Source organism: Condylostylus longicornis, unplaced genomic scaffold (genome assembly GCF_029603195.1).
Source record: "Condylostylus longicornis isolate FDR11 unplaced genomic scaffold, ASM2960319v2 ptg000048l, whole genome shotgun sequence".
Lineage (NCBI taxonomy): Eukaryota > Metazoa > Arthropoda > Insecta > Diptera > Dolichopodidae > Condylostylus > Condylostylus longicornis.
Window position 1 is genome coordinate 10227783 of NW_026578017.1, and position 14648 is coordinate 10242430.

The 14648-nt window shown below is 21.3% G+C and overlaps 1 pseudogene; it reads left to right on the top strand.

The window, feature by feature from the left end:
- LOC129611215 (uncharacterized) overlaps positions 1–14648 on the top strand; it is a 108483-nt pseudogene that overhangs the window by 73239 nt on the left and 20596 nt on the right.

Here is a 14648-nt window from a genome sequence, read left to right on the forward strand (position 1 = left end):
AATACTCCCTTTACATACAGCAAATTAAGAATTAAATGTTATACAACCACATGCATAATTTTTAATAATTTTATAATTTATTTTTTGAAATTTAAAATTCAAAATGTATACTGCAATAAAATTATTCACTTTTGCTGTAAAATAAAATTATCTAGTTTTTTTTTTTTGTAATGAAAAATTCTATGTTTGTGTTTCAATAAGTTTCGTCACATATATTTTCTGACATATATAAGTTTTAGTATACATAATTATTTAAGTAGATTTACATTTCAAAAGTTCTATTTCAAAAATGAATTTCTAAAAAATATGCAATAACTTGGCATGCATTTATGAAAGCTAGATCTTTCTAATTTAGGAATGTGTTAATAGGAAAATACTAAGTAATAAATTGTAATAAATAAAATATTTTTTATATTCATTATTTATACAATGTTGAAGGAGAATAAAAATAGTAATGGCAACTTTAATAAAATAAGGAAACATTAAATGAATTAACATACATATACAAATTTGCATGCATGTGTTCAAAATAAAAATTTTAATTAAAATTACAATTACATAAAATGCTTTTGATTCTTAAACTTTGTTTTCTTTTATATTAGAAGAGATCTTTCAATTTTCAAGTTCGGCTCTATATTCTTTAAATACTGAGAGGTAAATAGAGGAATATAAAAAATTCCCCTCTTTATCATCAATAAAAAACAATTTTATGACAATTTTTGTGTTGTCAAATCAATTTTCAGAATACATGAGAGAACAAAAGAACAGAAAAAGTGAAAATAGTGAACATTTTAAGAATTTAATATATTGCATCTGAACGTCACAAATTTTGAGTGGCTGAAATGATATAAACGTAGAAAAACATTTAAAATAAATTTCTATAAATTTTGGTGGCGTGGAAGAGGGTTGTGATATACTGTCATATTAGTACAAAATTTTAATATTTCGAATCAAAAATTACAATTTAATTTTAGTCAATTTGTAACTTAATATTTATAGTGAAGTAATATTCATAAAAAAAGTGACTTCCTGAAATATTTTGGTTATTATTTATTTTTTCATTTCGTAAAATTTTCGTAATAATTGACCTTAAACTTCTTGATTTCTAAATTCTACAACTTAAAAACAATTATTGAAAATTGTTTTTTCTTTATTTAATTCTACATATACGAATGGAAAGAAAATTTTTCTTATTTAACAATATTATGGTATTATTAATGTCAATTACTGTTATTTCCAAGAAAAAATTCAAAATATAATTACTAACATACAAATATATTATTATAATTATAAAAACGTATATATATATATATATATATATATACCATTATACACCTTTAAATTATACATATCCATTATATTTTTCCAGGTAAATACACTTGTTTGCCATCACGAATTCGTTTACCATCACGCGATTCCTCTAAAATACATCATTATACTTCTGTGGAAACACCACCTTATCGTCAAATCAGATATCGTATTATTCGAACATCAAGAGTGTGATATTCTATGTATTAAAGCATTTCAAAAAACAAATTTATACAATATTATATACGAAATATAATATACTCGTTGCTATTTGAATTCAAATGAAAAATTTATTTAACAAAATTGGCTTGAAAAATTTCAAAATTTGAAAATCCTATCTTCCTATATAAAATGTAAATTTATGCAATTAGAAAAACAAATCAATAGCATAATGTTAATTCCAAAAACCAAAAAAAATAAATGTAAGTGATAATAGAGTTGATATTAATTTTTAAAATTTCAATCTGCACAAAATTCACTGTTTTTTTGAAATGATTTTCCAAAATTTTTATATATATATATATATAATTATATTTATTTTTCAATAATAAAGTAGAATATCACAATGTTGATTTAAATTTTCATTCAAATTTCAAACATTTAATTATTAAAAAACAAAAGAAATTTTTTCATTATAAAAATTTCATTTCCATTTCGATTAAAAAAAAAAATTAATCATATTCATTTCAAGAAGCAAAAAATTAATAAAAATATTTCCCATTAATTTTTTTAGATGGGAAAAATTAATAAATATTTTCATAAATACAAGACATAAATTCGTGAAACAAGCAATTCGCTCTATAGTGTGTTCAAATTCTTTTTTAAAATTTAATTTTAAAATCACTCCATAATTTCTGTACTACGGTTGAATATAAATTTTAAGTTACAAACATTTTATGTATGTAATATGAAAGCTGTAACAAATATGAGTACTTTTACATATGTCATTCATCCTTATTGTAAAACACGTTGTCCCTTTTTCAAAAATTTGCATATATTTATTTAAGAAATGGCACCCTAATATAGTTTCAATTTTATATTATAATCTCCAATAATGTTTACTGGCGACATTAAAACCGTAAAATACCTATGTAATTACTTAATTACATGTATTTATAAATGGTAATCTTCATAAATTTTAGGATGAGAATTATTTGCGCAGAAAATTGATATACGTATATATGTGTATTAGAAGTTAGTTAATTGTATATTTTAAATTTCTTACATATCATTGATCTCATTTATTAATATCCTGTCAATTCTCTCATTATCTTAATATTGTAAAAAACTATAAATCTAGCCTAAAAGTCAAGTATTTTAATTGAGAATAGAGCAACTCGAAAATTAATTCGAGAATTATTTTCTCATCCGTGAAATTTTCAACATTTGAGCTGTTTACCAATGGAGTTGGTTTGAGAAACTCAACATTCCGTATTTTGTTTGATTAAAATTTAATTTTTCCCTTAATTATTGCTATGTATATTACGTGTTTACCTTAAAACTAACGAATTTCTATCATTTAGATCTATATATAGGCTTTGATTTAAAGTGAGAGCGTCAAAATGTGATTCGTCTTTTGAAAATTTAAACACTTTCAATTTGAAAACTTATATTTTTTGTGTTTTATCATTAATTTGTAGATTTTTTTAACTTTGGTTTTCTTTTTACTTGTTTTGTACATTTTTTTTTGTTTTTCTTTGGATTTTGTATAATTAAAATAGTTTTTCACACATTTGTTTTTAAATATAATTGCAAATACTATAATCAAAATAATAATAAAGTTTACAAATAAATGTTTATATACCCTATTTGTGTCTATAGGATGCAATTAAAAAGCAACATTTTTAAATTAGAACAAAAAATGTTTCTCAATATACAAAGACGAAAAAAAAAAAAAAAGAGCAATGATGTTGATGTGATAAATTGGTTTTGAGTGTCGGGTTATTTTATTTTACTCTCTTTTGCTTTCTTTTTCTGTTTTGGTTTTATTTTATTTTTTTTTCAATATTTTTCTTCTAATCCAACTTTTTCTCTCTTAATTTTCTCACGTTTTCAAAAAAAAAAAAATATAATGGAGTTCTCAATTAAAAATAAAATTGTATATAAACAAAGTGCTTTTTATTGAATTTGAACAAAATAATTTTGAATCACTATTACTGATAACTCCGAATTGTAACACAAAAAAAAAAAATATTTAAGAATAATTTGAAATTCTATTTGCAAAATTACAAAAATATAAATTGCATAAAATAAAAAATTGTTTAGAAAACCGAAGAGTTCGTCCATTTGGTCAACCATTAAGTTTTGGTCCCGATGATGAAGATGATTATGATTATGATAATGATGACGTAAAAATTAAAAAAGATGATGAAAATGATCATAATAAACAGAAATCAAAGAAGACAGAAGATGATGAAGAAAAATTTAAAGTACCAGAAATACCACCAGAAATGTTACCGCCACCAAGGAAGAGTAATTTGAAAAGACCGAAATAATAAGAAATAGGTTTTCTTTTCGTACAAGAAAATTCATACGAGAAAATTATATTATGAAAATTTTTGTTAATTTTGAAAAAGAAATAAGAATAGAAATTTTTTTTTCTTATTTAAATTTTCTTTTCATTTTTAATTTGTTTGTTTTTTTTTTATTTAAAATTAAATTTATTTCTATATTGTATTATAAAAGAAAAATGAATTTATGGTATAATGAATATTATCAATTGTTGTATTGTACCATATTTAAATTTTAAATAGTTGAATAAAATATGAATTTTTATCATAAAAATTAAATTCTTGACTTTAATAATAAATGACCCCATCCCATATATACCTGATTTTGCCAGATTGTATTTCATATACTTAATCGGGATAAAATCTATCGGTTCTATTTTAGTTCTTATTTATTTTTAATTGTATAAGAAATTAATTTTGCTATAGTAAATCTTATATAAAATATCTTTTATCTCTAAAAATTAAATAAATAATTATTTTATTTCAAAATTATTCAAATTTATTTCTTTGAGAGTGATTATATATAGAGAAATGAATTTATTCAGAATATTTTCGTTTGAAAGTTTAAAAATTCCCTTATCACATGTGCATATCAAAATAAATTTTAATGTAAATGTGAATTTGTTAATCTGATAAAATACGATCAGAGTATATAGTATTGAAAATTAATAAAATTTTGTACAATAAATTCTAATAATATTTTGATTTCCCAAATAAAATGTATTTAATTGTACTATAGTTTATTATAATTTCATGGAGCAGATATAAAATTAAATTTTAATTTTAATGGGTGTTGATCATCTATAAAAGATATGCTTTCTCCTTTATCTTATAAGGCTATTATAGTTATAATGTCCCGGTTTGCTCTTTATATAAATATAAGTATCATCAAGATATTGTGGTAGGTTTAAAATGTGTCTATAAACTACGTTCCTGTAGTTCGAAAATTATAAAAATTAATTACAAATATAAAGAACGTTTTATATTTAAAATTTATAATTATAAATGCAATCAACAATATTAACATATTTATACTCTTGAATATCTGATCTAAAACAAAAGCAGAGATTTTTAATTAGTATACTTATTAGAGATTATTTCTTTTTAGTAAAAAATGTCACCCCATTATGTAATCTAACAAAAATAATGCATAATATTTATTAAATATATAATATTATTTGAGATAATTTGACTTAACTAAGTGTCATTAATTAGCAAGTGTTATATTTTAATATTTTGTTGAATACAATGAAATATTTTACTAATTAAGAAGGAAAAAAAATTTGTATACAATTTTTATTATGAGAGATTAAAAAATATAGTTCGCCTCATTTTAATACAATTACTTAATTAAAATTAAGTGGAAAATTACTTATACTAGGACTAAAAGAAATACATTTTATGCAATGTCATTTCATTTCATTTCAATTTTTTTTCGAATTGATTTTACACTCGTCGTACCCCAAATATTTTCACTATGAAATCAATTTAAATAGTATAATATATAATTTAATGTATACGTATTATATATTTACACACAATTGTATTAAATATCAAAATAAATGAAGTATTTTTCTTATAATTAACTAAATAAATTTTTATTTAAACAAATTATAGGACAGAAAATAATAATATTTCGAAAAATAATATAGAATGTTGAATAAGAAACCTTGCATGTTATTTATAAATTTATTTTTAATATATGTATATGTGTGTGTTATTTATATATATAGTTAAATATCACGTTTATATACTTATATAATTGTATATTTTTCATATAATTATAAATTGATTGTTAATTAAACAGCATTTTTGAACAAATGTGTACCAGTTTATTTGAAAAAAAAATATATTTTATAATAAAATTGCATAATAAAATAATTATAGGTACATATATAAATATATATATGTATGTGTAAGTCAATGTGTAAGTAGAAAATTTTTGTTATTTTTTATTTTTGTTGCACTTTTTCATTTCTTATTACATAATTACTGCATACTTAATGAAAATATCATCAAATGTTTTACCCGTTTTTAAAAAATATTTGTTGTACAATTTTTGTATTTGATTTGCGATTAAAAACGGCCATGCTAGTACAAAAGTTTTGCTTTAATTTTTTTTTTTATTTAAAAATCATTTTATTTCTTAAACTATTAAAAGTTCACCACTGCATTCCATTAATTCAACACTTCAATCTCACCTATATTTTATATAAAAATAATAATTAAGATTTATGAATAAAAAATTTTTTAATAAAATTAAAATAAATATAAAAAAAAAAAACTACAAATATTTTTTCTAAATTAATTTCAATTTTGAATGTCAATCAATTTAAAATAAGAAAAAAAAGTAGAAAATTGATTGAGATTTTGTTTATAAAAAAATACTTAAACTCTGACATTTATAACTGATTTGAATAACTGTGAGTTAACAAAGTTTGTCATTTATCTATTTTAAATTACCTTTTTTTTGAAAAAAAAGAAGCTACTCAAAAGTAAAGTGTCTTCATCACAATTTGGAAATCAATTAAAAATTTTGACATTTGAATAAAAGGTTACCCAATTTAGAATAACGAATTTTATATGACTACATTTGACTAGTTATAATCTCCACTTCCTTCATGTTTTAAACAATAATTCTACATATAACTCAATTTTAACTCAAATCTGAAAGGAGAACTGCCATGGAATTGAATTTTCTGCTAAAATGAGCTAAAAACTAATATAATCGGTAATTAAATTACCTGCTGGGATTTCCGTAAAAAAATTGTAATATTTATATTAATCAATTTTCAATTATAAATGTTAGATTATAAGTTTTTTTTTATAAGCATACACTTACCTTCAATTTTAAAATTTCAAAACAAAAGTATTTCTTTTATACCAGTGCACTTTAATTGAAATTAAAAAAAAAATGCCCTCCTATAATTTTTTTTTTTCATTAAAATCAAATTAATTACTTTTTTTTTTCCAAATAATTTTACTTAATTTTAAATCTAAATCAGAATGTGTTATTTTCTTTAGACCGTATTTTATATTTAACTTAAAAACTTTCTTTACACTATAATATTTGTAACAATTTTTAAATTTATATCTTAAAATATTAAAAAATTGTCAAAAAATTTAAATTCATTAAAAAAAAAATTGAAACAAAAAAAAAAAGTATAAAAAATAACGTAAAAATTTAATCAATTTTTACATATCGCCTCCACACACCTTTCTCGCAATTATATACGTATTCGAAAAATCACAAATGTATGTAAATACCAATTAAACAATTAAACAATATAATAGCTCCGCACTCGCCACGCCGTCAGAAGCTTAATCTTCGTATGAAATCATTAAGTTTGGATTCACCAGAATCCTCTGAATTACATGGTCAATTTCGTAGACGTCCTGCTGCCGGCCCAAGTACATATTATCCAGGTGGTGTCGGTGGAGGAGGTTCTGGTGGACATTTAGAGCATAGCACACCACCTTCTAACAACAGTAGATTACATTGTAAGTAGATAAAAACACAATATTAGCCAAAAAAAAAACAAACAAAACAAATAAAACAAAATTTTTTTTTATTATTCCGAAAAGGACAATTATTTACAAAAAAAAAAAATTTAAATAAATAAAAAAATATTAAAAAATTGTAACCAAAATTTTTGTTTTTGATTATTTTTTAAAGAATTAGTTTATAATACAAAATTCCCTCTATATTACTAGTATATACAATTTTTTGAGAACCCTAATTTTTAATTTAAAAAAATTATATTATAAAATTTAATTCCAAGTATTTTTTTTAAAAGTATTTTAGTATTTAATTAATTAACCAGATTATTATAAGTATAAAGAATTTAAAATAAATTCTTCAGAGGTAGTTTTTATTTTTTTTTTCTTTTATTATAAAAATATTTTTCCATTAAAAGTAAAATAATATTGCTTATATATTTAAATATATAAACATTATGTAATTGAATTTTAATTGTACGAGTACATTATTATTGTACAAGTAAAATGGTATATGAATTTTTATTTTTGCAGATTAAAGGTATTTCTACTATTATATACTTATAGTATTCAATATGAATATAGCTAGTTATAATTTCTATATGAAACAGTTTTAATAAGACAAACTTAAAGAGTATAATTTATTTTAATATAATTCATACAAAAATTTGCACTGGAAAAATAACAGAATAATAAAATCTTCGTTAGCTTAATCCATATATAAAATCATAAAAATTAAAATTAAAATATTTATAAAATTACAATAAATAAATTAATTAATCTTGAAATAAATAATAATATTAATATTAATAAAACACATCACAAAACAAGAACAAATTAAAAGAATCTACGACTTTATTGTTAATCAAAAGGGTAACTGCAAGGAAAAGGAATTCCCCTAATATTTATGAAACAATAAATTTGTATAAGAATACGATTACATCCATTACCATAAGCCATTCAACATTTCAAGAGTTTTTGCTTTGAAGAAGAATGTTGTGATATTGTTCAAATCACTGCATGCGATATTTTTACCTTTTAAAATGAAAATTTGCATATAGAAACTTTATACTAACGCAAAGGCTGTAAGTTTTTCTGCTTCAACAATTTTTATTAAATTTAAACTATTTAAATTTTATATAGAATACAAGTCAAATTTTTACTTAACTTGTATATTAATTAAAACAAATTTCAAATTTTTATAAAACAATTGCATACTTTTAGGATGACATATAATAAAGTTATAACAAATATTAAAAAATATGAATATTGTTATCATGGAAAATTCGAAACAAAAAAATTTAATTGGAATTAGAATAAATTATTTACTACTTTTAATAAATACTTATTTTAAAATGCAAGTTTTATTCAATTTTACTTAAATAAATTGAAATTTCCAAATTAATTTTGAACCTATATTGAATTTTACAATCAATCTAGAATTTCCTATTAATTGAATTTAAAAATTTTCAAGATGAATGATTATGGAAATAGTTAGATAAGATTAGAATTTCAAGATTGTTTAAAAATCATTATACAAAGTAAAATTCCCTGAAGCCATGTGATTTAATTTAAGACTTTCCTGTCATAAACTAATTAATATTTTGCTAAATATCCGATTATTATCAATAATATTCAACTTTTCAGTATTACAGATTTTTGTAAATATCGCAATATCAAATTTTATTACAAAACTTATTTATCGATAAAAATGTCTTACAAAGAATTTTTCAATCAAATTTACAATTTAAAATTGTTTACTCATCTCCTGAACATTGCAATATTTTGTGCATATGTTTTGGAATTTCATATATAGAAAATAATCTTCTATTTTAAAATTTTAAAATTATTTTTAAAAATATTTAAAAATAAACTTTTATTTAAACAAAAAAAAAAGAACACTGAAACATACACCATATTCATGTAGCTTTGTATAAAACAAAAGAGAGAGAAAAAAAAGAGAGAAATACATAATGTATATGTGTATAAAATATATTTTTATCTCTTTTTTTTTACCATCATTCAACTCAAATTGAAGCTTATCACTTTTATTTATTTTTTATTCATTTGTAAATTTATAATTTTATATATTTATAAATATAATCATGTACTTTAAAAGTAGTATTAAATTTAAAAATTAAATATATTTTATATAGAATGTATTTTTTTAATTATAAAGTTATTAAGTAAATAATTATATAATATAATTTATAGTATATACACATAATCGAAAACAAAACAAAAATTGCAAATTAAATTGCAAAAAAAATTTCAAAAAATTGACAAATTAAAAATGTCAATTTTATTAATTTTTAAGCACAAAAATATTTTTAATTATAGGGTTGGAGATTGAAAAATAATGTAAAAGAGGGCAATACGAAACAAAAATATTTACATAAATGAGCCAAAACATGTTAATTACATTAATATTATTTTATTAATATCGAAATATATTTGTTAAATTTTAATATAATTTAAATTGTTTCAGAAAAAATTCTTAAAAATCTTGAAATCGTTCAATTTTAAAATCAAAATTTGCAATTCAAAAATTCTAACTCTATAAAATTTGGTAAAATAATGATTTTGCTCTAAAAAAATTTTCAAATACATAATTATAAAAAAATTAAAATCTTATTTTTTAATATTTTTCATAATTGTTTGAAATAATTTAATAAAAAATTTTTAAATTTTGAATATTGCACTATGATATAAATATTTTGTAAAACAGTAATATTTTTACAATTGCTGTAAATTCAAATTTTTCCTAAATAAAAATGAAAATTTCACACAACGATAACACTTTATTTATAAAAAAATTTACATTTTAGTTTAGGCACAGAATTTATACGATTGCTAAGATTGATAAGAATTTTTATATAAACTGTTTGACTTTACAATTTTATTCAAACAGGGTGTTTTACCAATTATTGTAATATTGTTTAACACAGTAATTAATAATACTGTGCTCCTGTTCAAATTTATCTAAGTTTCGATTAGGTTTTCTTCAAACAAACTCAAAAAGCAATTCTACATTTTCAAAAATAAAACTCATATAGCACTTAAAAGGGCTATACGGATTCTATATTATTCTAACTATAAAATATTCGTAAATGTAATAAGCATTAAGCCAGTGTTATTAAAATAGAAAATTCTATTTATTCTTTTTCTGTTAAACTTATATTTTTTATGAATTTAATCGTACTATTCAAAATCGAATTTAAAATTTATTTTTATCTCCAACACTATACTTAATATAATATATGGTCCAGTACAAATATCACAATGTTTGATTCATATTCAATTATGACATACTGAATAAACAGATTAGTAGTATATTTTCCATAACATATATAATATTAAAAGTTTTACATGTTTCATATTAAGTAGTTTCTATATATATAAAGTATATTGATATATATAAAGTATTATTGAGTATAGTTTAAATATATACAAATTTTGTTTAAATATTTTATAGTATGAAAAGAAAATTTCTATAAGCTTTCTGCTTATTTTATATATTCGTTAATATTATTTTAAAGTTCTTCAAATATAAATTATAAAATTAAAAAAATATTAAAAATTAAATTTTGTTCTTAGTAATTTTATCAGTTAACATGAATATATGTATATATATAACATTCAATATTTATATTATTATATTACATACATAATTATTTATAAATAGTGTAAAAAATGTAGAATATTCAAAGTTATATTGTAAGTAATCACATTAAAAGATTTTTTTTTGCTATAATTTTTTTTTTATATAGAAAACTGCAAAAAAAAGGTAAAAACAAACTATAAATTTTTTTAAGTTTTTTTTTTTAATTTTCTTATAAAAAACAATAAGAAATGAATATTAAAAGAAGAATTTAAGTTAGAAAAAAATTAATAGAAAAAATTTTTAAACAAGATTAGTTGATTTTAATTTTTCTTTTAAATTTTTTTTTCTCTTTTTTTTTTTACTACAATTTGTATAAAGTTACACACGAATATTTAATTAAATTTTGAAAGTAGTTTTAGTATTAATTAAAATATATTTTGACATTTTGAAATTACTGAAATTTATATATGTACATATGTGCAAATATTTTATATACTATAATTTTATATTAACATAAACTTTAATTCAATAGCTCCGTCAAGTCCACCACAACAAAGGAAACTTTTATATGCGAATCGAGGTCTTCGTACAGGCTCCGTAGAATTACCAGATGAAGTTGAGAAATCATTATCATCAGCTAGTACATCACCTTGTCCATCACCAGTTAGACAACAACAGGTAATTACCATAATTGTAATATAATTAATCTTTTTAAAAATTGTTAATTGGCATTAAAAATTTTAGCATAAATCACAATTTTAGCATATAATTATTTGAAAAAAAAATCCTATCCTAATCCTAACAAGTCCTTATCCCCAATACCTATACCTTAATAGTATTGTATCATTAAGAAAATCTATAAATAATGATTAACCAAAAAAATTATGTCAGTTTTTCGGACTTTTGTAATTTTTTTAGCTTCCCAAGTTATGAAAACTCGTTTAATAGAGGTGAGTTTGAAACCAGTATGGTTATGTGGTTGACACAGCAGTTGTGCGACCAATCCTCACCTATGGAACACTGGTGTGATGACGGGCGATGGAAAATACATGTAACCAGATGGATAGGGCTCAGATGGTATTATTGGAGAGTTAAGTTCGACGCGCACAGATGCCTTGAATACGCTTCCGGCGGAATCACATATAGCTAAGTTGCGTCGTGAGACTCAGGGAGGCTAGATGAGGTGGTTTTATTCACCGACGACTCCAAGGATGACAATGATGTCGGTGTTATAATTCTCTCCTTGGAATACATGAAGTATCTCCCTTTTGTGGGTAGTTTTATCGTAATAACGGGTAGTGACCGACAGCCGGTCTGTGATTCTAGCCTAGAATCTCCTCTTATCTGGTGGGCAAATACTGTCGTGAGCTGCCAGGGGTGTTATTAAATGAACGTTAGTAAAGATGTAACTTCATAAAAAACTCAAATGTCCTAAAACTGGTCAGATTTTCAAAAATCATCAATTCTATAAACTTGTATGTATACGCCTAGTGCTTTTATCATTTACGCTGCGTTAAATTTGCATGATAATGGAATAAAATTAAATAAAAATTTCAATTTAATCAATATATTATAAGTAATAATAATGCGGTCTTTGAATTCTCTATTTTTTTTATTAATCGGGAGAATTTATAATTAATTTAATGAATGTTTTTCATTTAAATAGCGTTTACTACATTTATAACTCTATAATTTGGTTATTCACACATAATTGGAATGTGTTAGGTAAATAAATTATTTCCATCAATAAATTATGCCACCGCAATATTAATTTTTTATATACGATTCCTATATAATATAAATCAGTGTATGTGTATCCCAAGCACATATTTTCATAACTCATATACAAAATTAATCCCATATACAATTATCGAACTTATATATAGCATCGAATATGATAATAATAAAATATTTATAAAAGGTATCGGTAAAAAGAAACCGCACAATTTTTTTTTATATTTTTCACTACACATAGTCCTTTTTCTACAGCCCCTATTATCCTAGTTTGTTTTTATTGTCGTCGTACGTGTAATATTTATTTAAATAGTTATGTACATCATAATTTGATTATATGATGCTAAAGTATGTTTAAAATCGGTAAGGCAATTTAATAATAAAAATAAAAATCACCTCAAATTTTAAATAATTATATGTAAAGCACAATTTGTGAAATGAATAAAAAATTTTCAATATTTTTACATTTTGCCTTTTATTTATTTTTATTATTTTAATTTTATATTTTTATATATGTATGCATATAATGTAAAATTTACATATTTTTTTTTTATATTTCCAATTATTTAGAAATCACATCGATTACTTCCCACGAATCTCTATGTGGTATTGTATAATTTTAAAGCGAGACATGGGGATGAACTGGATTTAAAAGCTGGTTATAAGGTAAATATTTTGAATGTTTAAATTTTTAAAATTTTGAATAGTTAACGCAAAATTATGTTCCTATGTAATTCTACTGTGAATAGATATTAAAAAAATCCATTTTTTTTATTAATATCGATATTTTAAAGATATTTTTATAGAAACAGCTTTAAAATTACCCCAGCGAAATTATTGTATTTGCAAAAATTCTAATAAATTTATTTGTTACCATAATTTAACGAAAACCTTATAAGAGATTGAATAGGCAAATTTGTTGCCTCCTGAGTAAAACTATGCAAAAATCGTCTCATCTTAATCGTGGAAAAATCTACACAATCGGATCCACAGGTAGTTTCCATTTTCCTCAAAATTGAAGTGTTATAGAAAAATTTATGATACCAAATTCGTGCTTTGCACGAAAATGTTATTATCAGAGAAGTAAAATACTTCTGTCTACTTTAGGACTAACTATTTAAGAGATTTAAAAAATACATGATTCGAAAATATATTTTAACATTTTTAATTTGATTCGAAAATTTATTGAAGAAATACTTTTGTCTTTTTCATTAATACTCAAAATAATTTTATTCTCCTCGAATCTCTTTACACCATGCTCAATTTTCACCAAAGTGAGAGTACGTAATTCAAACTTAAATTGTTAAACTCTTTTAAAGCTTTTCGCTACTCATTTCAAGATTCTACCATAAATTAATTTTTATATTTTTTGTATACTCACATTAAAATATTTTGTACATGTAAGATAAATTTCAATCGAAAATAATTTTAATATAAATTTTTATTAATATTTCTCCTTTAATAATCAACTATAATCATAAATTGGAAATATTTCACATTTAGTTTGGCAAAAAAAGACCAAACCCTTAAATCAACATAAAATGAAATTCCAAAAATATTCAAGAAAAAAAAAATTTTTTTTTTTTGTAAATTCTTAAAACTTTATTTGGCCCATCATATAAAAGTTTTGTTGAACATTCATTTTTACAATTCTCAATATTATCATAACAATTACATTTTATATTCATATCCTTTTTGAAAATTATAAATCAATTCAAAATCCCTCCATATAAACACACCTACATTATATAATGTAGTTACAATAAAACATAAATAAAAAAAATAATATTAATAAATTTCACTAAATCAACACAAAAAAAAAAATTTTTTTTTTTACATTTTATATTAAAAGTATGTAGCTATAAATGATTTACTATTTTGTACAAGAATATTGTATGCCTATACAAATAAATACACATGTATGTGTAGAAATATAAAAATGTACTGTGTCAGAATCAGGACAATCAAAAGCTCGTATCATCATAATAATTTCC